At 37.2% G+C, this 24,700-nt stretch overlaps 1 protein-coding gene across 1 annotated transcript in view; it reads left to right on the forward strand.

Annotated features, from left to right (window-relative positions):
• The first annotated feature begins 422 nt into the window (after positions 1-422).
• The window catches only part of PFKP (phosphofructokinase, platelet), a 139,914-nt gene continuing 115,636 nt past the window's right edge, over positions 423-24,700 (forward strand). The window contains exon 1 of the mRNA XM_056800003.1: positions 423-561. The gene's annotated coding sequence lies outside the window, so the exon portion shown is untranslated. The remainder of the gene's footprint in view (positions 562-24,700) is intronic.

A 24,700-nucleotide genomic window follows, 5' to 3' on the forward strand; every position in this document is an offset into this window, starting at 1 on the left:
GCAAGCCTCCCCCTTTCCCCAATAGGAATTAGTAAGCAGGTCTTTTCAAGATAGTATCCCTTATAGGACAAGATTGCCACACCCCATTCAGAACACAATGGCCTTTTAATTATCTTTGGCCTGAGTGAGACAAAAACAACTTATGCCTTTACTGTCAGAAGCAACCAATGTCTTAACTGCAAAAAGTGTTTTTGAATTTTTAGGATATGTCTTTTCAGTGTGCTTTAAAAATGTCCAAAACTGTAGTCTAGTGATTTAGGAATAAGTTTTATGAGGCTAAGCTAATAACCTCTTCCCTATTCTACAGCTACCTTCTCTAGTTTCTGTCACAAACAAACACTGGCTGCTTTAATTTGCATTCTCAATCCCCTCCAATTTGCATTCAAAGGGGTGTCTGCCTGAGGGAGAACTGGTGGGCTAGAAGCTCTGAAAAACATAATACTGGCTTGTCAATCTTCTAATCAGTCCAGAATCCAGATTGAAACCTGATTTCAACCCTTGATCATTTGCTAATAAGTTTAATTTGGAGGATACCCCCTTCAGGAAAGCTGGAACAATGAGGTAAATGTGTCAGGATGATGCTGTTTAAACTCAGGGTCATATTTTCCTTTAAAAAGGGGTTTTCCTGTAATCTGGGGCTTTTTTGCTTTTTTCCTAGGTTTGAGGTGATCATAGCTCACATAACTAGAGGGAAGCATAAAGTTTGCATCCCTTGCTTTGTGAATTTTAGATTTACTCCACCCTGTTTAGTCTTTAGAATTTTAGCAACCAGGAATGTATACACCCCCACTTAAGTATTAACTGTGGGGGAGGATCGTCTATGACTGGAGTGTGCTAGCAAGTGACAAATCAGAACAACTGACTGACTCCCCTGGGCTGTCCAAAGCCAAGTTTAAGCCACCATTGGTACATGTGAGACACAGGAAGTGATGTAAAGAACTGCCTTTATATTTCTCATCACTTTCTGTGAGAGGGTCTTGGGTGGTGTAACTTGACTTGGAGCTCAAGCATGGGACCTCAGACAGCTTCCCTGAGATGACCACGTGATAAGGCTGACTCCCCTTTCCCTTGACCTTTCTGAAAGTACCAGTCTCCAAGGAGGCCCCTCATCTTGGAGGAGGCCTTGTGGCTGGAAGCTGAGCTAGATTTAATCTTCTGGGAAGGCCCCTTGGCTGAGGTCTCTGAACTCCCCCTGGCTCAGACCAGGCTGCAGCAGATCTTCCCTTTCTCTCTCTCCCTCATTCTTAATTTCTTCCTTTTATTGTAAATAAACCCCCATAAAATTCCATTCTGACTGGAGTATTTCATTGGGATTTAGAATTTAAATCCCTGGCAACCACTAAAAATATATTCAGTCTCAACCCTAAAATTTACCCTTAATAACTTCTCCCTCTCCCCGAGCCTGACTACATCAACTGCCCCTGCCCCCCACCCAACATTCCAATGGGAGTGCTTCCTACCTCCCCTGGGTAGAGTAATTGGGAGAAAGCAGTTTGCCTGCCACTCAGTGGAGGGAGGGGCATAGAATGTGGTGGTGGGGGGACATGGGCACAGCACCTAGTCTGTGAGGTGGGGTAGGGGTGAGACCTGGCACTTCATCTCTAAAAGGTTCCTTAACACTGCTATATATAGCATGTAAGCATGTAAATCTGCACTTCCAAAGGACAGAATCCTTTATGTCAGTATTTCATTACAAAGATTCAATGAAATTTCTCTAGTATAATAGAAAGCCTTGGTACACATGGTAGTTTGGAGCTCAGAGACAATTTCTGATCTAATAAATACCTAAATACACCCTCCTTAATAATGTTTTAGCAATACATCATGTAGTTGGAGCTGAGAAATGGAAAACTATTGACTCTAAAAAACAAGAAACATAGCATTTATTCAGCACTCCTACCCCATCAGGCATTCAGAAGTCACTAAGATAAATAGGAGGCTTTGAAGGACCAAGAAATATAAGTGTTTGTGTGTATTTTTTTTCTGAATAAGCTTCCCTTATTGGTTATCAACCTGCTTGTTAAAAATACATGCTACTCTATGTAAGCCTTGAGATTAGAGGTCCCAAGCAACTGTTTTCTCCAACCTGTGACTAAGGAACTTCTACAGTCTTTCTAATTCTTGTGATTCAGAGATACTATCAGTCAAGTTAAGAGCCTCTTACCCCTGCTACTACTGCCTATTCAGCTCAGTTCCTTCTTAGTCCCTCTTCTCTATTCTCTCCCCATTTGAACCCTCTACAGTTCCTATCATTAGCTTACCTTCTAGAACACTCACTCATTTTTCAACCATTTTGTGCTTTTAAAAACTTTCCTCTTGTAAAAGACATGAAATCTCCAGCTACCCTTTAACAAAATGAAGTCCTTCATTCATGCTCTAACACACTGGACCAAAAAGAAGAAAAGTTATATTTTTCTATCACCATCATTTCCAGAACCTCTAGCTCACATAATCACTTAGCATTTCTACTTTAAGTTCGCTCTATCAAAAATTTATGTTGGATTTCTGAATGTATGTGCCATCTGTCCATGTAATCAAGGTTAGATCAGCTCCTATATATCTAATCCTTAATTTCTCTGTACCTACTGACCCTCTTCTCACTAACTACAAATATATTTATATTCCCCATCTTAAACAAATAATCCACATGACACTACTGTCCTTTTAACCTATTCTCCTATGTCACGTTTCCATTTCATAAATAAGCTCCTAAAAAAGCTTTCTACATTCTTTACTTCTACCACCTTTCCTCTCATTTTTCAATGACTTGCCCAAGGGCTTCTGACCTCATTCAATTGATACTACTCTCTCCAAAATTTCCTCTCCTTTGATTGCCAAAATCACAATGATCTTTTCTCCATTGTAACAATTAAATTTAGGTTTTGACTCAATATGAGAGTTATAAAATTGGTCACCATTTATAAAATATTAGCCCCTAAGTCAAAATGACTGTTAGTAGCTTTTATTTACAACAAGGTAGATACAGTGAAAGTGAGAAATATAGCAATGAGACAAAGCCTGGTCTAGCCTACCAGCCCTAAGTGCTGCTCCTGTGAAGTCTGGCTCAGTCCCCAGTAGGGGCTTCCCCAAGTCCCAATCTCCACATGGATTTCCCAGTAGTCCTCAGCCAGAAGTCCCAGTGTTGTCTTCTACAAGAGTTCCACCAATGTAGAATGACTCCAAGGAAAAGTGTTTCTCTTCAGTCATACTCACTGATGCAGAATCCAAGGGAAGAGTCTCTCCAAGGAAACAGTCTCTCAAAAACCAAGGAAATCAAAAGAGCCCCCCTCCAGCCCAGTTCATCAGTGCAGAGAGTGAGGAGCCTGAATACCTGGGCTGGCCTTTTTAAAGCAGTTTTCTTGATGCCATTTCCTGTCTCTCCCCCTCTTCACAGGAACCAATCACTAGCACTTCCCAGGGGAGATCAGTGGTTGTGGCCTTTGGAGGTATGAGCTAAGTGATTTGTGAACTCTTATATCTAGTGACCTACCTAAGTAGGGGCACTTTAAGTTCTTGATTTGATTAGATAAAAATAGAGAGAGGGAGAGTTAATCCTATCTTCACAATCTCTCCTGTGATTCTATTGGGAGAAGAGCATATTGAAATCTCCCAGATTTGCCTGACAGGTCTCCCCAATGAATCATTTCACATAACTAGCTTATATTTCTAAAGATCTTCTAGCTAAAGATGAATACAATGTTGCACTTTCAAAGAGGAAGTTACAATAATAGGAGATAAGAGGGAAATAAAAGAGAGCAAAACCAATGATTGGTAGGTGCATTGACAAAAAGCCAATTAGAGGACAGTCCCCTTTGGAATAAGAGTTTACATTCAAAGTAAATGTATTCAACACCCTTTAGTTCAATTAATTATATCCAAATTTCATTCTGGATCTTTAATGCAGTGTGTACTTTCTGCAGGATTTTTTATGGCTCTTTCTCCAAACAATTCACTTTCTTGATTTGAGGAGTTCGTGAGCTTCTTTTCCTGAAATTTCTCTAAAGAAAAAAAATTTAAATCTTGGATTTTACAAAAATTATACAATCTCCTCTGAGGAGAGTGTTGACCAACACCCAGATCAATTCAGGATAAATGGTTGAGTTATGGAGTATATGAGTCAATTGTCAAAAGAAAAACCAAAAACATAAAAAAAGGAAGAAAAAATTAAATTTTGGAAGAAAAAAATCTCAAAATCTAGGTATATAAAAATTATGAGTAAAAAAAGAATAAATCCCTAGCAGGTCCTTATTTACTAGCAAGGCTCAATTAAAGTGGTTTATATCCTACAAGTCTGCAGGACAATTATAGTAATATAGCACTTACCCAATTGGCAGCCAGGACTATAGAAAGTTGCCATTGGTTGTTAACTATTGTGGGTCTTCCATTAATAATTGTGTCTGATTCCAGAAGAAGGGATAAAAAAAAAAGCCATTGTACAGTGTCAAAAACAAAACAAAACACATAAACAAACAAATAACCCCCCCAAAAAATAAAACCCCACAAGGTCAAGGAGACCAAAAATCCTTGTGTGATTGATAAGATCTTCTCTAAAATAGAGGACTTGTTTTGAGGTTTTAAGAAGTAACTGTTTGACAATGCCAGACGCTGGGTTCCTCCATTGCAGATTCAGACATGTACCTAAGTTTGGCTGCCGTTTTGGCTCCCCTTTCCCTGAGTTTGAAGATAAAATCAGACCAGGGAATAATATATCTTCCCTTTTACTTCAAAATCTAGTCCTTTTTCTCTCTCTCTCTTCATACTATCTTTAACTTTTTTGAAAACTCGGATGCATTTGATACCACTGACAACTCTTCTTGTTTTTTCTTCTTACTCTTGCTTCTCTTTCTACCCAACTGCTTCTTCTCAGTTACCTTTCCTAGATCAGTCATATTCCATACTTTAGAGACATGATCTGTTGCCTCTTTGGCTTGACCAGTACCAAACTTCCAGAAAGAATGGTCTGTATTTGTTGCCACCATTTAACTAATGAAATTACTTACTTCACAGATACCAATGACCTCTTTATTGCTAAATACCCAGTCTTCATTCTCATTGATTTTTCTAGATTTTAATGTCCCATATTAACATTAATAAGACACAAGGGCTTACCTAGTCAAGAATCTTACTATATGCTTTGCCTTCTCTCTCTCTACTTAGAATGACCATCCAGAGACCATCCTATTCTTTCCATCTAGTTAATTAGTTCAGATCTAAGATTGGGCTTTTTTCTTCCATTTTATCATAGCAGAAGCCTTAGAAGTACTGATTTCTCATCACAGAATTAGAAAGTATAATTTCTATTAGATACAGCTTCAGTCCTGGGAATTCTATTGATATCCCTTGGTAAATGAAGGAAAAAGACCTATTGCCTCCATCTTACTACTTCCCATGTTCATTTTCCTCTGCAATTTGCATCTGTGATTTCAGTATGGTCTGAATATAGCTGCCATTTTTTCATATCTCTACCATACCTCTCATTTATTGCCATTCCCCATAAGTCTTTCCTTTTAAATTACCTGTCCTTAAGGGATAATATCACCATGGAGCCCCAGAAGGCTATGCATAGAGATTTAATCCAAAGAGAATTTCCTCCAAATGAATAAAACAAAACAAAACAAAAATCATGATGGAAACATGATAGCATGGAATCTAGGCACAATTAATAATCTATTTTAGAAAAGGGGACAAGAAAAGAAAGAAACATTCTGCCTTCCCTCACCATTAATAAAAAAGCAAGAATTGCCAAAGTCCATTTTTAGTAATTCTGAAATATGTAAAATTTCTCAGGAGTATATTCTAATACACTCCATCTTTGCTAACAGCATACTCTCATTCTGCTAAATAGTTCCTTTCAGAGTCAAGCATTATCTTACAAAAGAAGGAGAGATAAGACTAGGCAAATTTATTTTACCTCCATTTAAAATGCAGCATTTATAAAACTTTCCCTTCTGCTCTCTAGTTACTTTACCATCATTAATTAGGAAACTGACACAGCTCATTAAAGGTAAATCAGTGTCATTTTCACAGTAGCAGAAACATTAGAAGACACAAGATCACAGCAACAGGAAATTTCCCGACAAGAAATAAGCATTGTGCACATTAGTCTTCTCACTTTCTCTCAAGTCACAGCTTCAGAGAAAGTTTGTTTCACTCTGCCCAATAAAATCCATGCAAAAAACATCAGTGTGGAGATGACTACACAATTTTTTCAATATATGGTTCTGCTGTAATGAAACTGGAGATTCTTAGTTAGACTAATCTAGATTTAGCATATTAAATTCCCCTAGTTTCAAGTTCAAGAATGTAATCAAACCAATTCTGAAGGACTTATGACAAAGAATGATATCGACTGTAAGGATAATTTAGATTTGTGACCTAATTTAAGTTTGATTTTTGGTCACCAGGGGATATCCTAAAGAAAATACCCAAGTCAGTTTGGAAATATATGGTGGTTTAATAAATATATAGGGAAGAAATCAAGGAGAAGAGAGAGGGAAAAGTGTAGGATTTTTCCCACCCAGCCTGTGCCAAGGGAGTTCAAATTCCTCCACCATGAGGTCTTAGAATATTAGAGGCTTTCTCTAAGAGGATAATGTTTGGAAGGTAAAGGAGAGAAAAATCAGCCTAAACTCTGAGAGATCTCAGAGAAAAGCCTCACTAGAACTAGGTTACTAGACTTCCTCCAGTATGGTATCAAGGAAAATTCACCACTAAACCTGGACAATAGCAGTCGCCACACCAAGATACCAACTCCTCAGCAAGCTGCTACCAGCCACCTCTCCACCATCCAAGAACCTGGAGAAAGGAAGTGACGCAAAATATATAGATGGTTTTATATCACTTTCCTGCGTCTCACATGTACCAATGATACCTTAGGTCTGACTTAGGCCAGCCCAGGGGTCTGTCAGTTGTTTCTAATTTGTCATTTGCTAGCACATGTCTGTCATAGGCCATCCTCCTAAATACTCAATCCTTAAGTATGGGTGTAGACATTCCTGATTCTAAAGTTCACAATTTCCTGATTTTTCTTAGACTAAGTAGGGTGGAGTAATCTAAAGTTCACAATCCCCCCTAATGATGATTGGGAGACTAGTCTCCCCAATTGATCACTAAACATAATCATCCTGCACCTTCAAATTTTCTAGCTGCAGGTGAATACATAATTTCAACTTCTAAAAGGAAATTACAATAATTAGAAGAGGGACATAGAAGAAAGACAGACAGCAAAATCAATGTTTGCTGGACACATTGACAAAAACCAATTAGGGGGAAGTTCCCTTTTGTCATAGGAGTATACATTCAAATAAATGTTCAATCAAACTTCAGTTCAATCAACCACACCCAAAGTTCATTCTGGATCTTCTTGATGTAGTGTAGGTTTTATGGCACCTTTCTGCAACAGTTCATTCTCTGGATTTAGGAGTTAGCAAGCTTCTTCCTTGAAGATCTTTTCTTGAACAAAATTTCAAAATCTTGCATTTTTATTAAAATACAATCCCCCCCTGAAGTGGATGTTGAAAAACATCCAGTTCAGCTTAGGATGCATGGTTGAGTTATGGGGGTGTATGAGTCAATTATCAAAAGAAGAGAAAAACAAAAAAATATATAAAGGGGACAAAATGGAAAAAAGTTAAACTTTTGGAAGAAAGGGGAAAAAATTCAAAATAGGCCCTTATTTAGGTTTAATAAATTTCTAACAGACTCTTATATGGGTCCAATTTAAAGTAATTTCTATCCCATAAGTTTGTAGGACAAAATGCAATAATATTTCACTTACCCATTTGCAGTCAAGACTACAGGAAGTTGCTATACTATAAGAAGAAAAAGAAGTAGAAATTTATTTTGATAGGAAGTGTCATTCCTTGGTCTGATTTTTTGTCATTCTCAGGGATATGGGGAGGCAGGATGATAGTCAAACTTGGTACTTGTCTGAGTATTTCACAAAGAGGGTAGATACAAGGAAGTCTTATGACTTAACATATGTCAAACGTCTCAACCTCGAGTCTCACACTAGTTTTTCCTGAGTGCTCTTTTTAGCACTATTCAGGTTGTCTGTGCTCCTTGTTTTTATCCAATTTCCTAGAATCAGACACAAACATTAACCACAATCCCATAACATTTTATCAATAAATGGCAGGTTCACACAGTTTAAAGCTTTATGTATGCATTGATATTATAACATGCATATATATGTACATATATATACATATATACATATATACACATATATACATACACATATACACATATATACATATATACATACACATATATACATATATATATAAAACTTATATTAATGTAGAAAAATAATATTAATTGTATGCACCTTTAGTACAAGAAATGAGAAAAAGGGGAAAATCAAATATTCTAATCAAAATAAAAGAAAAGCAATAATAAAAATAAGGGGGAAAGAAAAAAAATCATGAATTCAATGTTTTCTCAAAAAACAGCATCCACTTGTCAAGGGATTATTATCTCCAATGCATGTGATATTCTTAATTCTCAACAGAAGATGCTCTCTTTACATGTGAGCAATGAATCCAAGAGTCCTTCTCTCCAACCTTTATAGATGTTGGAGTAGTTAACAATATTTGGAATGCTCCTTCCCAGGAAGGCTGAGTTGCTCCAGTACACTGGAAGTTCTTTATATACACCTTGTCTCCTGGGTTCAGGTCGTGAAGTGAAAAGTCTATTGGTTCAGTTTGTATTGCAGCTCCGGATTCATGGAGTTCATGCAGAGAGAACTATTGGAGTCAGATGCAAATCAAAATATAAAATCTTTCACATTAGTTTATTTTTTATTTATGGTTTTATTTGGGGATTTTGGTTTTATGTTAGTATTTTCTCATAACAATGACCAATATGAAGTATGTTTTTCATGTTAATACATGTATGACCCAGATCTAATTGTTTACTATCTCTGAGAGGAGGGAGGGAGACTATTTAAATGTTAAAATTTTGGAAAGAGTATGATGACAAGTGCCCCACTCAAAAATGAGCACCAATGCCCCACTTACTCAAACAAAATCTGGAATCAGAAGGTAGGCATGAAAAGAGGCGTTGTTTATCCCCTTCCTGAAAGAGTGCACTCCAATGATGGGCTAAGAAGTGCCAACTAACTAGACAGCAAACAGGCACTATATATAAGTCTCCAACACAAGGTTCCTCCTCCCTCCCTTATCAGGTCTCCTTACTGGGCCTTAACCTACAATACAAAGCACCTGTGTTTCCAAAACAGTTCAAGTGAGGTAAAGGGAGCAACCAAGTTTATTGCCTTTTTTGTCTTTTATCAGTCTCCCTCCCAAGCTTGTCCCGGGGTCCTCAGTCAAAAAAAAAGGTAACAAACTAGCCTTTGTAAGCTGAATACTCATTCTGAGAATAGTATACTCAATTCTTTCTCACACAGTCCTCTCTTTATTTTCATAGATGTGTTATTCTCACTTGCCTCAGTTTCCTCTTCTAGGTTCAATACAACAAACAATACAAATTAAAGTGCCTAAAAGTCCACAAATTCCCAGTCCAAATATAATCAGACCAACCTCATCATCAGTCACCAGTGTCCTTCTGAATGACACCTTCAGGATTGTTCCTCCAAGGCCTCAGCTGTCCAAGAGACAAGTGGAATTGTTGGCCCCTTCACTCAGGTGTAGTAGATCCATCCTTCCTCAGCCACCCTTACAGCTGCATCCATTCCTAGGCCGACCTGGAAGGGCATCTCTCAGACTGGGCTCCATCCATTGTTTTTGTCAGGATCCGGTCCTCTAGCCAGAGAGTTCCCTTTTTTCTCCCACAAACTTAAGGACCACTTTTTGCTCTCCTCCACCAAGATGGCAATGGCAGCCATAGCTTGGTTGCATGTAGGCCACCTTCTACTCAGTGGATTCAAGATCTTGGACAGGGAATCCATTAGCCTCTTTTGTCCCCCAAATATCCCATGATCAGAGGGAGAGACACATACAAACTTAAAGCACATAAAATCACATTACATCTTAAAACACATAAAATAGGTCTGAGGCACTAGACTTACAAAAGCAAACATGAAAGAGTTAAACAACTTTGCCTCAAGTTCTGATGCTCGAGCTAAACCTCCCAGATCTGCAAGAGGGGGAGATAGGCCCTTTTTCAACTCTTTGGATTTCCCTGGCCCATTCCCAGACCTTTACTAATATCAAAAGCAAGGTGTCTAGAACCCTGTCAAATTCCCACAGGCAGGTATTAGGCTGCTCAATCCTAAAGCCTGTGAGCTATCTTCCCTGATTCACTCACTCTCCGACTCAACCGATCTTTTACTGTATATTGTCTGAGATATTTTGCAAATCAAACCCTAGATTGCATCCAAACCTCAGGCTCACTAGCCAAGGCCATACTGCAGACCAGCCAGGGTGTTTCAGGCTTTCAAAATCTCAACAGGTTTGGGATGTTGGCACACAAACCCAGATTCTTGTTGAGCTCTCACCCCTCGCCATCTGAACCTTCTCTGCTTTTTAATCTCATTTTCTTATCCCTTTGGGCTTGGAAGCTGGAAGAGGCTCACTCGAATGATACACATCATTATCCCTCACCAGGTAAAGGGGGAAGGGGGGGGCACCAGTCTGACCAGTGGGACATCCTGCCAATCAGGGGAGACGGGAAGGATGCTGAGGTTATCTCTACCATTCCAGGAATCCTAGATGAGCCCATATCTGTGTGATATAAAAATGATGACTTACTAAAAAAAAAAATTCAGAGTCAGAAGGTAGGAGTAAAAATAGGCAGTTGTTTATTGCCTTCCTGAAAGAGAGCCCTTCAGTGATGGGCTAAGAAGTGCCAACTAACAGGGGGCAGCTGGGTAGCTCAGTGGATTGAGAGTCAGGCCTAGAGACAGGAGGTCCTAGGTTCAAATCTGACCTCAGACACTTCTCAGTTGTGTGACCTTGGGCAAGTCACTTAACCCCCATTGCCTAGCCCTTACTGCTTTTCTGCCTTGGAGCCAATACACAGTATTGACTCCAAGACAGAAGGTAAGGGTTTAAAAAAAAAAGTGCTAACTAACTAGGCAGCAAACATGCACTATATACAAGTTCCCAACACAAGGCTCCTTCCCCCTCCTTTGTCAGGCCCCCACTCTGGGCCTTAACCTACAATCCAAAACACCTGTGTTTCCAACCCAGTTCATGTGAGGTAAGGGGAGCAACTGAGTTGTTTATTAACTTTTCTGTCTTTCATCAGTCTCCCTCCCAAGCTTATACCAGAGTCCTCAGTCAACGAAAGGAACAAAGTAGTCTTTGTAAACTGAATAGTTATTCTGATAATAGTATACTCAATTTTGACTCATACACATGCAATTGGGAAAATGAAATATCTTTGGATTTTTAAAAATGGAGTCAAAGGACTAAATTGGCTTAATAATTATCCTTTGATACAGAATTAATTTTATGAGGAAGTAATGCTCAGTCAATAAACATTTATTAAATGCCTGCTATGTGCCAGGGTGATTTTAATTCATCTCAAAACGTTCTGGAACCATTCTACTCCTTTTTATAAAATTGTATAATGATTACATATAATTTGAAACACTAGAAATAGGCCTAGCTCTAAATGAAAACTGAGAATCAACCTTTCATTCCATATTTCCATCTATCTGCTGAATTCTTTTAATGAATTACCTGGAGGGAGATGCAAAAACAAAAGCAGTAGAAACTAGTACACCTGAATTTGAATTCCAATTCTGTCTCTTATTATCTGTGTGACCCAGAGTTAAGTGGTCTGTTTGAGTTCAATTTCAAGCCTTTTCAATCTATCTGTAGCTACAGCTACCATGTATAAATGCTTGGGTCTGGCCAGATTACCATTTTTCTTGAGGAGTTTTAGTGGTTCTCCATTGCTTATAGGCTAAAATAAAAACTTCTCTCTGGCATTTAAAATCCTTCACAATATGCCTTCAGTCTGTTTTCTTCAAATGACTGAATATTACTCAATTTCTCATATTGAGACCTACTTGTTTTTTTCTGACACATATCATTCCATCTCCTGCCTCCTTGACTTGTTTTTATATATATTTAATTTTTTTATTTCATTTGAATTTTAAGCTATTTTCCTATCAACTTGAAAATGAAGAGGATTATCAAAATAGCACCAAGGATCTTTAGTCAGGGCAAAGGAAATGCTGTTTGGTTCCTTGCACAACAATATTCCCCTATAGAGTGCCCACTCTGAGGAAAAAGGTGCAGGTATAAATAAACTTCAATAGGGAAGAGTAATCAGAGGAGGCAGCAACAGAGAGGAGTGACTAACATTTGATGCTCTAGATATGATTAAGTGGCAGATAATAGGAGTGACTGGGAGGAGTGATGAGAAATCAAAGGCTCTAGAATTTTTAAGTTTTCAGAGAAATCTCAAGACCTACTCCAACTCTCAGGTCAGTGATGTGATAGCCCCTTCTTTTTTTTCCCCCATTTGAATAAGTTTATTTAGTCAATTTAGAACATTATTCCTTGGTTGCAATAATCACATTATTTCCCTCCCTCCCCTCCACCCACTCTTCTTGCAGCCAACTTGCAGTTTTAATGGGTATTACTTGTGTCCTTGATCAGAACTTATTTCTATGTTGTTGTTTACACTAGGATAGTCATCTAGAATCTACATCCCCAACCATATCCTGTGAATTTCAAAACTAGTCCACCCTAATCAGACCATTCTTTAGAAGATGTGATTTAGCTATTTCCTGACCAGTAACATTAGAGATACTTGAAATAACAGAATCAGGTCTTGGAAACTGTACATTCTCCCACCTACTCAGTTTAACAAGATTTTGAAGGTCTGCATCAAACTCAAGATTTAATTATCTGAGGAGATGGCCTTTAAAAGACATGTGCAAAAAAAAAAAAAGGACAGACTTCTAAGCTGTCCTAAGTCAAGCTAAGTCCTCATTGGTACAGATGAGATGAAGAAAAGTGATGTAAAAATGTCCATATAAGGCACAGCACTTCCTAGCCCTTCCTCTTTCCCTGGAGAGATGACTCTGGCTGGCAGCATGCTAAGCATTCCAATATCTTGGAGTGTTGGGTGGTGAGTTTTGCCCTGGAGCTGATTTCAGGTTCGGGCATCATAGCTGAGCCCCTTTGGAGGTCAGGCTGATTCCGTCCTCCTTTATACTCCAAACCCTTATCTCCTGATCTCCCCACCCCATGCTAATCAGGTGGGGGGGGGGGGAGAGAGGAAGAGAAAAAAAACCCTACTCCTTCTTCTTCTTACTTCTTCTTAATCTTCTCCACTACCAATCAAATCACCATAAAATTTGGCAGCTGACTTGGGTATTTTATTATTTGGGATTTCCCTTGGTGACCACTTAAATTTAGATTTTTTTTTCAGGCTCAACCATAATTTCAACCTTTACAATCCCCTTGACCCATGTATTCAAGTAGTTGCTTTTCTTCAGTGTTTTCACTCCTGCAGTGTTTCCTCTGGATGTGGAGAGTGGTTTTTCTCGTAGGATCCTCTGAGTTGTTCAGGGTCATTGCATTGCCACTAATGGAGAAGTCCATTACATTCGATTGTACCACAGTGTATCAGTCTCTGTGTACAACGTTCACCTGGTTCTGCTCCCCTCACTCTGCATCAATTCCTGGAGGTTGTTCCAGTCTCCATGGAATTCCTCCACTTTATTATTACTTTGAGCGCAATAGTATTACTTCACCAAAATATGCCACAATTTGTTCAGCCATTCATCAATTGAAGGGCATCCACTCATTTTCCAATTTTTTGCCACCACAAAGAGTGCAGCTATGAATATTCTTAAACAAGTCTTTTTCCTTATTATCTCTTTCGGGGTACAAACACAGCAGTGCTATGGCTGGATCAAAGGATAGACAGTCTTTTATCACCCTTTGGGCATAGTTCCAAATTGCCCTCCAGAATGCTTGGATCAATCCACAACTCCACCAGCAATGAATTAATGTCCCAACTTTGCCACATCCCCAACAGCATTCATTACTTTCCTTTCCTGTCATGTTAGCCAATCGGCTAGGTGTGAGATGATACCTCAGAGTTCTTTTGATTTGCATTTCTCTTATTATAAGAGACTGAGAACACTTTTTCATTTGCTTATTAATAGTTTTGATTTCTTTAACTGAAAATTGCCTATTCATGTCCATTGCCCATTTATCAATTGGAGAATGGCTTGATTTTTTGTACAACTAGTTTAACTGTTTATAAATTTGAGTAAATAGACCTTTGTCAGAGGTTTTTGTAATGAAGATTGCTTCTCAATTTGTTGCTTTCCTTCTAATTTTGAATGCATTCATTTTGTTTGTACAAAAACTTTTTAATTTGATGTAATCAAAATCATTGATTTTACATTTTGTGTTTTTTTCTAACTCTTGCTTGTTTTTAAAGTCTTTCCTTTCCCAAAGATCTGACAATTATACTATTCTGTGTTCACCTAATTTGCTTATAGATTCCTTCCTTATATTCAGGTCATTCACCCATTCTGAGTTTATCTTGGTGTAGGGTGTGAGATGTTGATCCAAACCTAATCTCTCCCATACTGTCTTCCAATTTTCCCAGAAGTTTTTTTTTTTTTTATCAAAAAGTGGGTTTTGGTCCCCAAAATTGGAATCTTTGGGTTTATTATAGACTGTCTTGCTGAGGTCATTTACCCCAAGTCTATTCCATTGATCCTCTTTTCTGTCTCTTAGCCAGTACCAAATTGTTTTGATAACCACTGCTTTATAGTATAGTTTGAGATCTGAGACGGCAAGTCCACCTTCCTTTGCATTTTTTCATGATTTCCCTGAATATCCTTGATCTTTTGTTCTTCCTAATGAACTTTGTTATTTTTTTTCTAATTTAGTAAAAAAAACAAAACTTTTTGGTAGTTCTATGGGTATGGCACTAAATAATTAGATTAATTTGAGTAGGATTGTCATTTTTATTATGTTAGCTCATCCCACCCATGAGCAATCAATGTTTTTCCAATTGTTTAGATCTAGATTTAATTGTGTGGAGAGTGTTTTGTAGTTGTGTTCATATAGTTCCTGTGTTTGTCTCAGCAGATAGATTCCTAAGTATTTTATTTTGCCTAGGGTGATTTTAAATTGAATTTCTCTTTCTAATTCTTGCTGCTGAAATGGTTTGGAGATATATAGAAATGCTGATGACTTATGCGGGTTTATTTTGTATCTGTGAATTTCAAAACTACTCAACCCTATTCATACCATTCTTTAGAAGATAGGATTTAGCTATTTCCTGATCAATAACAATAGAGATACTTGGAATAACAGAATCAGGTCTTGGAAGCTACAATCTCCACCCTACTCAGGGTAACAAGATTAGGAAGTGCTGCAGTAAAACTCAAGATTTAATTATTTGAGAATATGGCCTTCAACAGACATGTGCAAAAAGGACAGACCTCTGGGTGGTCCTAGGTCAAGCTAGAGCCACCATTGGCACATGTGAGACAAAGGAAGTGAGGTAGAGGACAGCTCAGGAGTTCTCATGACTTCCTGTGAGGAGGGAGAGAGGTGGTTGGAGCTTGGTGCTTGGAGTTGGAGGAACCCACAGACTGTTTTCTCCATTTTGGTCACGTTAGTGATAGGGACTGATCTCTTTCTTTGCCTTGGCTATCCAGGGCCTTGGGCCCTCTTTGGCTCAGCCTAAGCAGAGTGGGTATTTAAGCCCTATTTCCTTCTCTCCCCTTTCCCTCTCTCTTTCTCTCCCTTTAATACTTTCTTCCTCCTGTTTATAATGAAAACACCATAAAAATTGGCAGCTGACTTGAGTGTTTCATTTAGGAATTACATAGCTGAATTCCTTGGCAACCTTAAAAAATCTATATCAGTCTTTTAAGGTGATTTCCTTATCACATATCCTACAACTTTGCTAAAATTGTTGATTATTTCTACTAGCTTTTTGTTTGATTCTCTAGGATTCTTTAAGTAAACCATCATATCATCTGCAAAGAGTGATGGCTTGGTCTCCTCATTGCCAATTTTAATATCTTCAATTTCTTTTTCTTCTCTAATTGCTACTACTAGTGTTTCAAGTACAATGTTAAATAATAGAGGTGATAATGGGCATCCTTGCTTCACTCCTGATCTTATTGGGAAGATTCTAGTTTATCCCCATTGCAGATGATGTTTGCTGATGGTTTTAGATATATACTGTTTATTATTTTTAGGAAAGGCCCTTTTATTCCTATACTTTCTACTGTGTTCAATAGGAATGGGTGTTGTATTTAATCAAAGGCTTTTTCTGCCTCTATTGAGATAATCATGTGATTTTTGTCCATTTGCTTGTTAATATGGTCAATTATGTGGATGGTTTTCCTAATATTGAACCATCCTTGCTTTCCTGGTATGAAGCCTACCTGATCATAGTGAATAACCCTCGTGATCGCTTGTTGGAGTCTTTTTGCTAGTATCCTATTTAAGATTTTTGCGTCTATATTCATTAGGGAGACTGGTCTATAGTTTTCTTTCTCTGTTTTTGACCTGCCTGCCTGGGATCAGTACTATGTTTGTGTCATAAAATGAATTTGGTAGAACTCTATCTTTGCTTATTCTGTCAAATACATTATATAATATTGGGATTAATTGTTCTTTGAATGTTTGATAGAATTCATTTGAGAATCCATCTGGACTTGGGGAATTTTTCTTAGGGAGTTCTTTGATGGCTTGTTCAATTTCTTTTTCTGATATGGGGTTGTTTAGATAATTTATTTTTCCTCTGTTAGTCTAGACAATTTATATTTTTGTAAGTATTCATGCATATCACCTAGATTGCCATATTTGTTGCCATATAATTGAGCATAGTAGTTTTTAATGATTGCCTTAATTTCCTCGTTATTTGAGGTGAGGTCTCCCTTTTCACCTTGGATACTGTCAATTTGGTTTTTTTCTTTCCTTTTTTTTTAATTAGACTGGCTAGTACTTTGTCTATTTTATTTGTTTTTTCAAAGTACCAGCTTCTAGTCTTATTTATTAAATCAATAGTTCTTTGACTTTCAATTTTATAATTTCTCCTTTGATTTTTTGGATCTCTAATTTAATCTTCATCTGAGGATTTTTAATTTGTTTGCTTTCCAGTTTTTTAATCTACATGCCCAATTCATTGTGTTAGATATAAAATGGTTGATGTCTTAAACTGTAGTGAGTTAAAATGGTAGAAGATATAAATTGTGATAGATATAAGGGAGGGTGAGTAAATTTGACCGCAGAAAATATGTTTCACTACAGTGTATTAGTTTTTAAATCAAATATAAGGTGGTCGCCAGGGAAATATTCCCAATTATTCAAATACCCAAGTCAACTGGGTTTTATAGAGGTTTTTAATTAATAATATAATGAGGAATTAGAGAAAGAGAGAAAGAGTAGGAAAGGAATAATTATGAAGGGCCTCAAGCCAATATGGCCTAGACCTGAGTCTTAAGAGAGAGAATCAGTCAGTCAGTCTTTTAACACTCACCACAAGGTCTGCCTAAACAAGGATTCTAGTGACACCAGGCCAGCTCCATTACAGCTGACTTTACCAGAGAGCCTTCCAGCCAGAGACTGTTCCAAAAAGGCCTGTCTCCAGAGCCTCTCTCAAGAGATTCTTCCCAAGCAATCCTCATCAGAGATCCTCCAAAAGGATTTCTCCAAAAGGAATATCTCCAAAAGGATCTCTCTCCAAAAGGATATCTCTTTTGCTTATATAGGGGTTTTTCTCCCATGTCACCTCCCCCAGGTCCTTACATCTACCAATCACTGTAGACGTTTTCCAAAGGACTGCCCATCTGAATTCCTGCTAAGTCGACAAATCTCCTCAGTAAGTCTGAACCAATGAAAACACAGCTGAGTTAACTAATCTCATTAAGACAAAACTTGCCTGACCCTTTTAGGTACCTAGCATCTCATTGTATCAATTCTAAAAACAGGCCTGGCTCAAAGAACTTCTTGCCCCACCATAAGCATGGATCAAAGTACTTTCTTTGTTTAGCAAGGAGTTTTCTGCCCTAAAGCAGTCTTAAGTACGGGTGGAATAGAGCTCCTCCCATTTCTGATCCTGGCGAGTTCTCACATCAAAATGGGGAATGTTTCTCAGTAGGGAATTTGTTCCAATTAAGAATTCCCCGATGGGAAAATTTTTAACATTCACAAGTCTGTGAAATTTTAAGGTTCACAATTGACCTCTGCCCTTCTTAATTTGTTAATATATGAACTCAAGGATATAAATTTCCCCCTGAGTACTGCATCCCATAGGTTTTGAAAGGATGTCTCATTATTGTCATTTTCTTCAATGAAGTTATTAATTGTTTCTATGATTTGTTCTTTAACCAGTTTTGGAGAATCATATTGTTTAATTTCCAATTAAATTTTTATTTACCTCTCCATGTGCCCTTACTAATTATTATTTTCATTGCATTGTGATCTGAGAAGATTGCATTTATTATTTCTACACTTTTGCACTTGTTTGCAATGTTTTTATGCCCTAATACATGGTCAATTTTTGTGAATGTACCATGTGCTGCTGAAAAGAAGGTATATTCCTTTTTGTCCCTATTTATTTTTCTCCACATGTCTACTAACTCTAATTTTTCCAAGATTTTATTCACTTCTCTTACCTCTTTCTTATTTATTTTTTGGTTTGATTTATCTAGTTCAGATAGAGGAAGGTTCAGGTCTCCCACTAGTATGGTTTTTCTATCTTTTTCATCCTTGAGCTCCACTAGTTTCTCCTTTAGAAATTTGGATGCTATGTCATTTGGCACATACATGTTGAGTACGGATTCTTCCTCATTGCCTATACTGCCTTTTATCAGGATGTAATTACCTTCCCTATCTCTTTTAACTAGATTTATTTTTAATTTGGCCTTGTCAGATATCATGATTGTGATCTTCTTTTTATCAGTTGATGCCCAGTAGATTTGGCTCCATCCTTTCACCCTATGCGTATCTACCTTCCTCATGTGTGTTTCTTGTAGATAGCATATGGTAGAGTTTTGGATTCTAATCCACTCTGCTCTTCACTTGAGTTTTATCGATGAGTTTATTCCATATACATTGAGTTATGATTACTAGCTGTGTATTTCCCAGCTTTTTGATTTCTACTCCTGATCCTGCCTTTTCTTCTTTCACTATTTCCTTCTACACCAATGTTTATTTTTAATCAGTCCCCCTAGTTCCCACCCTTATTTTATTTCTCTTTCTACACCCCTCCCTTCTTATTCCCCCCTTTATTTTCCCTGTAGTATTTATAAAATTACCCCCCCACCCTCTCCCTCCCTTGTACTGCTTCCCACCCCACCAGTCTGTTTATTACCCTTCTACTTCCCTATAGGGCGCAAATCTATTCTCTGCCCTAATGGATTGGATTGTTCTTCTCTCTTTGGGTCAATTTCAAAGCATGTAAGAGTTGAATGTTTCCTATCTCCAATCTTTTTACCCTTCCAGTGTATTAATGTTCTCCCCCTTCCTGCCATGAGCTTCTTTGTGACATATTAATTTATCCCCATTTGTTTCTTTTCCCATTTCTTTTAGTATTAACCTCTCTTCTTTAGCTCTAGTTGTATATATATATACACACACACACACACATATGTATATGTATTTATGCATGCATATATCTATATACCTATTATGTCTTGTCCTTTCATCCTATACAGTTTGTCACTGTTTCCTCTAAGTGTAATTCTTCTAGCTGCCCAGATGATAACAACAGTTTTCAAGAGTTACCAATGACCTCTTTTTTTATAGGGATACATATCATTTTAACTTATTGAGTCTCTTAAAATTTTTTGTTTGTTTTGTTTTGTTTTTCTTTTTTCCCTCTTTTTTAATTACCTTTTGATAATTCTCTTGAGTTCTGTGCTTGGACGTCAAATTTTCTGTTCAGGTCTGGTCCTTTCTTTGCAAATTCTTGGAATTCTTCTATTTTGTTGAATGACCATACTTTCCCCAGTAAGAATATAGTCAGTTTTGCTGGGTAGTTGATTCTTGGTTGTAGACCTAGTTTCCTTGCTTTCCGGAATATCATATTCCATGCCTTTCTTTTTTTCAGTGTGGATGCAGCCAGATCCTGAGTTATCCTCACTGTAGTTCCGTGGTATCTGAATGACTTCTTCTTGGCAGCTTGTAATATCTTTTCTTTGATCTGATAGTTCTTGAATTTGGCTATGACATTCCTGGGTGTTGTCAGTTGGGGATTATGTACAGGAAGTGATCTGTGGATTCTTTCAATCTCCACTTTTCCCTCTTGTTCTAGAATATTTGGGCAGTTTTCTTGAATAATTTCCTCTAGTATTGTGTCCAGGCTTTTTCTTTTGTCATGGTCTTCTGGTAGACCAATGATTCTTAAATGATCTCTCCTCAAACAATTTTCTAAATCCTCTGTTTAATGAATGAAATGCTTCATATTTTCCTCAATTTTTTTCATTCTTTTGGTTTTGTTTTATAGTGTCCTGCTGCCTTGTGAGGTCACTTAATTCTAGTTGTTATATTCTGGTTCTTAAAAACTGGATTTCATCCCTGGCTTTTTCTCATCCTTCTCTTTCTGGTCTGATTTTCTATGAAGGTCATCTTTCATCCTCTTTACCTCATCTTTCATTTCCTTTGCCTCATTTTCCAGCTGATTAATTTTGGCTTTCAAGACACTGTTTTCTGTTTCCAGATGACTAATCTTGCTGTTAAAGTTGTCTTCAGCCTCTCTCAATTGTGTTTTGATTGCATTTTGAGTTCTTCCAAAGCCTGTATCCAATTTGCTGGGATTTCTGATTTATCATTTGCTGATCCCTCCCCCTCTGTTCAGTTCACTGTATAGAAGCTATCTATTGTAATTTATTTCTTCTTTTTCTGTTGTTTGCTAATTTCCACCCCTTCTTTGCTCCCTGTATTTGTCTGTGATCTTGCTCCTCTCATTTTTTTTTTGTTTTGGGGGCTTCTGTCAGTCTCCCCTCTTGGAGCTTTGACAGAAGATCTCTCGATGCAGTCTCTGGGGGAGGATTGTTGGGGGTTTGCGCTTCCCTGTCCTCTGGAGGCTTCGATTAGATTAAAGTCCAGCAGTCAATGAGGGAGGCGTGTGGAGCCTGGACTTCCCTGAGTTCTAAAGACTTTTGATAGGATTAAGTTCAGCTTGATTGGGCTGGGTGTGCTCTGAGGCCAACACCTCTTGTAAGGTTGGAGCAAATATGGAGGATCGCCACAGCTCTGGCCAGGTTGCCAGCTCTGTGCTCCTTCTCTAGCTCCTTCCCTGCCATCTGTGTTCGATGCACTGACCTTGGCATAGCCCTGCCCACAAGGTACACCCTCCAGGCCAGCACCTTTGCCTGCCCAGAAGTTCTCACTGCCTCTGGAGTCTCAGCACTCTAGGTGGGTGGGGGGAGGGGTTCTGGAACCTTCATTCTGCCTTTTCCTTAAACACAAGTGTTCTTGGATTCTGGCTTTTTTTTGGGGGGGGCATACCTTTTGAATTGAGTTCAGTAGGAGGGTTCCTTGGCTCTGTCTTGTTGTTAGGTTTGATTTTCAGTCTCCTAGGAGCATTCAGTTTTTGATCCGTAAGGAAGGGTATTCAGAGGGCTGAACTTCTGCTCCTTCTAGGCTGCCATCTTGACTCCGCCCTCATGATAGCCCCTTTTGATAACATTTAATACTTTTCTTCCTCTCACTCTCTCAGTAGGTCAACAATTCTCTCTCTGTGTGTGTCTCTGTCTCTCTCTCTCTCTGTCTCTGTCTCTGTCTCTCTCTGTCTCTGTCTCTCTCTCTCTCTGTCTCTCTGTTTCTCTCTCTCGCTGTCTCTCTCTCTTTTATACACACACACACACACACACACACACACACACACGAAATTATACAATATATAGTTTCAAGAATCAGTTCTTTTTTTGAAAGTAGATAGCATTTTCCTTCACAGGTCTTTTGTAGTTGATTTGAATATTCATCTAATTCAGAATAGTTTAGTCATTCACATTTTTCTCTTTAAATAATATTACTATTATTGTATACAGCAGTCTCTTGGTTCTGCTTATTTCACTCTTCATTATTTCATGCAATTTTTTCCATGTTTTCCTAAAATTAACCAGTTCATCATTTCTTACATCACTTTAGTATTCCATCACAATCCTATATGATAACTTCTTCAGCTATTCTCCAAATGATGGGCACCCTCTCAATTTCCAATTCTTTGCTACCACAAAGAGAAGTGTTATAAAATTTTTAGGACATATAGTTTATTTTCCTTTTTCCCTGATCTGTTTCGGAAAGAGATATAAAATGTATCACTCAAAGGAGATACACAATTTTTTAACTCTTGGATCAAAATTCCAAATTGCTCTCCAAAATAGTTGTATCAGCTCAGTTTCACCAACAATGTATTATTAGTGTCTTTTTTTTTTCAGATCCCCTCTCACTTTTGTCATTTTTCTCCTTGTATTATTTTAGCCAATCTGATAGGCATGAGCTGGTATATGGATGTTATTTTAACTGGCATTTTATAATCATTCATGGCATAGCATTTTTTCATAGATTATATATAGCTTTTATCTCTCCCTATAAAAACTATCTATTGCTATTCTTTGACCATTTATCAGTTAGAGAATGACTCATTCCTATGAATTTAGCAAAGTCTCTATGTATTTGAGATATGTGGCCTTTATCCAGGAAACTACCAAACTACCAAACACCCCCTCCCTAATTTTCTGCATTTCTTCTAATCTTGGCTAAGTTGGTTTTATTTCTGCAAAAGGTTTTTAATTTATATAATCAAAATTATCCATTTTATATCTCACAGTGTTCTCCATCTCATGTTTATTCATAAAATTCTTCTCTTATCCATAAATCGCATAGGTATGTTCTACATTCTTCTGATTTACTTATGATACCGCCCTTTACATGTAGGTCATACATCCATTTTTACCATATTTTGGTAAATGGTGTAAGACATTGGTGTGAAGAGAGCCAAGATTACACATGGGGTCCCTACACTCCTAGTTATATCATCCTGTGAGGGTTATGTGACTGAGTTTGAACTACCAGATGTAATTGAAGAGTACCTGGAAGGGAGAGGGAGGAAAAAATGTTAAAGAAAAGGAAGTAGGGTCTCTTTCTGGAGGAACCAGCCAAGCAGGAGGTGGTTGAAGGAGCTATGTGGAGAGCACCCACATGGCTAAAAGACTTTTCTCTCTAACTCTCTGTCTCTGTCTATCCAATTAAATACTAATAAAAGTCTCTGGAAAAATAAGGACCATCATCCTAATTTTATTTCTTATACTGGTCTATACCTACTATTTTCCAGTTTCCTCAATTACTTTCTAGTTACCCCAAAATTTTTTACTACTGAATTCTTATCTCAAAAACTTAAATCTTTACATTTATCAAATATAAGACAACTATAATTATTTACTATGTTGTACTGTATATTTACTTCACTGATCCAACATTCTATTTCTTAGCCAGAACTAGTCATACCACCTTATACTGTTTGAAATCTGATACTGCTAAAACTCCTTCCATTACATTTTTTCATTAATTCCTTTAATATCCTTAAACTTTTGTTTTTCCAAATGAATTTTTTTTTTGTTCTTTGGTTTTTTGGTGGGTTTTTTGGGCATTTAATTGGCATGACACCAAATAATCAGATTCATTTAGGTAGAAGTCATTTTTTATATAATGGCTCAGCCCATCCATATACAATATTGATTCAATTATTTAAATCTGATTTCATTTATATAAAAATGTTTCATAATTATATTTTTTTTAGTTCTTTGGTTTGTCTAAGGAGGCATATTCCCAGTTATTTTATATTGTGTATGCTTATTTTAAATGAACCATTTCTTTGGCAAGACTTTGGTAACATACAGAAATTCTAGTGATTTATATGGACTTATTTTATGTCTTGCTACTTTGCTAAAATTATTAATTGTTCCAACAAGCTTTTTAGTTGAATCTCTAGGATTTTCTCGGTATGCCATTATATCATCTGCAAAAAAAAAAAAATAGTTTTATTACCTCATTTCCCATTATGATCACTTTCATTTCTTTTTCCTTTCTTATTGCTATTGTTAACATTTCTCGTACAATAGTCAATAATAATAGCAATAATGGAAATCCTTGTTTAGCTTCTGATCTTATTGGGAAAACTGATTTATTCACTTTATAGATAATGCTTGCTGATATTTATAGGTAGACATTTCTTATAATTTTAAGGAAAATTACATTTATATCTAAGCTTTCAACCATTTTTAATAGGAAAGGGTTTTGTGTCAAAAGCTTTTTTCTATATCTATAGATCTAATAAAGATTTTTGTAATTAATGTAATTATGTTAATAGTTTTCTTTATATTGAATCAACCATGCATTCCTGCCATAAATCCCACTTGATCATAATGTATAATATTTGTTATTGTTTGTATTATTGTAGTCTCCTAGATAGTATTTTACTTAGGGTTTTTGTATCAATACTCATTAGTGAAATTGGTCTATAATTTTGTTTTTCTTGTGTGAATCTTAAAAATTCTCAGACCCTACTTCAGATCATTTCCCATTTTAAACAATGAAGGAACTTAGTCAGGAATGTGAGAACTCTACTCCACCCATACTTAAGCATACTTTAGGGGAAGATAAAGTTGTAAACTCTTTACTGAACAATGAAAAAGTACTTAACTCATACTTATAATGAAGCAAAAGCCTTAAGCTAAGTCTATTTTAAGGAAGGTGCTAAGTACCTATGAAGGTCAGGCAACTTGCAA

Source organism: Monodelphis domestica, chromosome 5 (genome assembly GCF_027887165.1).
Source record: "Monodelphis domestica isolate mMonDom1 chromosome 5, mMonDom1.pri, whole genome shotgun sequence".
Taxonomy (NCBI): Eukaryota; Metazoa; Chordata; class Mammalia; order Didelphimorphia; family Didelphidae; genus Monodelphis; species Monodelphis domestica.